This window comes from Phyllobates terribilis, unplaced genomic scaffold, assembly GCF_046119375.1.
Source record: "Phyllobates terribilis strain yellow unplaced genomic scaffold, ASM4611937v1 Scaffold_17__1_contigs__length_24005725, whole genome shotgun sequence".
Taxonomy (NCBI): Eukaryota; Metazoa; Chordata; class Amphibia; order Anura; family Dendrobatidae; genus Phyllobates; species Phyllobates terribilis.
Genome location: NW_027362777.1, coordinates 4,052,501 through 4,054,636, shown reverse-complemented (window position 1 = coordinate 4,054,636; position 2,136 = coordinate 4,052,501).

Genomic DNA, 2,136 nt, shown 5'->3' with positions numbered 1-2,136 from the left:
GCCGGGGTCACGTGATGCAGACTGAGAAGTCAGCAATAGCGCCACCCACAGGTACATATGGAAGCAGGAGGTATTTACAAAAACATTTATTTAGTTAACATGTGTAAATCGATGGGGTCATTATACAATGTAGTGGACCACCTCTTTAAAGAAAGGCCATCAATGTTAAAGTCCGGGACAACCCCTTTAATTATTAATCGGTATCGGTACAGATCTATTAGACTTTTCAGAACTTCAAAATAGGTCCATCCTTCAAACAGATGCCAAAAAGTACAGTATGCTGCAAACTTTAATGGAAGCATTCCTGTATGAATACAATATTGGAGGAAATAAAGAAAAAAAAACAAAAAGCTTTGGCACTTTTATGTAGGTCTCCATAATATAGTGGGGAGAGACTTTCTTATTGACTTATATAAGTGAGGTAGAGCAGTAACCCCAAAGAAATTGAAAAATCAGCTGTGGTCCCTATAGGATGGCCCTACACATTGCATTTCTCATCACTTTTTTGAGAATACATTGGGGTGGAAAAATAAGATACAAATAAAGCAGATAATAAGAATTTATAGTCCAGAATTTACTGGTCACTTTTGTATTTCTGTAGGAATTCCAGCTCTGCACGTTGCAGATATCCGGCCCATCAGTGGATTAGCGGGGTCCCGCGTACTTGAATCCTTGCATGTTATCTGGGGGCTAAGAGCCATAGGGGTCTCTCTAAGTGCTTCCGACACTGGTTTTCAGAAAACGTACTGATCCTTTTATATTCGTGCTGCAAGGTAGTTACATGTGGGGTCTCAGCGTCACATTACTGGGCTAGTACTAATATGGTAAGAGTCAATGTTGTGTAGTAGCCCCCCGCCATCCTTTACGTGTCTGCCTGCGGCATAGGGAACGGCTGCCATCTTGAATGCTCATTGAAGCTGCTATTAGGTTTTTTTGTAAATTGCATGGATAATCTTACCAGAATAATCGCTCTCACTTCTTGACTTGTCGGCTCATTGTGACCAATATCATATTGGTTTTCTAGACGAGTTTACAAGCGCTTGTAGTGCTACAATACAAGAACAAAGCTCCTAGATGTAATAGGAAGATCATCATAAAATGACCGTCCCTCCCAACTGCAGATTCCAAAATCTTCTGAAGACGCAGCTTATAAGTGAGGTCCGTGATAGTCAGAAGCAGCGTCTTCTTCCCATGATCTGTGCCTGGGGTGGTAGCCCAGCCATGTAGGGGCTGAGCCGCAGTAACAGACATGGGGCCGTGTCTGCGGGGGAAGGTGGGGAATAGAGTTTTCATTTTCTAATCCAGGACAACCCTTTTAAAAGTAGAACTCCCAAAAACAATGAAAGGGAAAGCCTCTTAAAGGGACACTAATCCTCCAAATGAATGAGGGCAAAAAATAGAGCAGCTCAACATGATCCTAAAAGAGATGGGGCCAGAGTGATCAAGAGCGGCGCTGTTCACATTGGTCTTGATGAGGAGGTGTGCTGGAGTCAGACAGACGCTCACGGTTCATGAAAAGGTGCATGCTTCTTCCTGAATTGAGAACGCACCGTGGCTCAATAAACAAATATGCAACATGTGAATGAGATTTTGTGGCTATTTATGGTACAAAGATTTAAAAAAAAAAATTCTGCACAAGCGCTGTGTGTGAACAAACCCCAACGGTGGTGCCGCAGTTCTTTTGGGAGTTCTCCTTGATTGCAAAGGGTTTTGTGTATTTTTTTTTTATATATTATTTATGGTTTATTTATTGATGCCATCATTGCTTATTTTTGTGACGAGTATAATAAAATCATGATCTATTTTTTTATTTTGTGTTGCATATTTTGGCTGTAATTTATATGCAGAAATTGATTTTTGTTTTAAGATATTTTAAAATATGTTGTCAAGCAATATTACCCTAATTGTGACTATATCAGTACAAAGTACGTATGTAAAGTAGTTTATTCCGTAATGTGCAATTAGAATATTTTTGTAAACTCCCTTGTGTTGTGTGTGTGCTGGTGTGTATAGATGAGATTGGGCCTCTGTCCTTTACGGACATAGCATTAGAGTCATTTATGCTGCACTTATAGAAGATGCTAAAGAATTACACTACAGGTTTTTTAATACAATTTTCTTTTCTTTTTTAAAGCA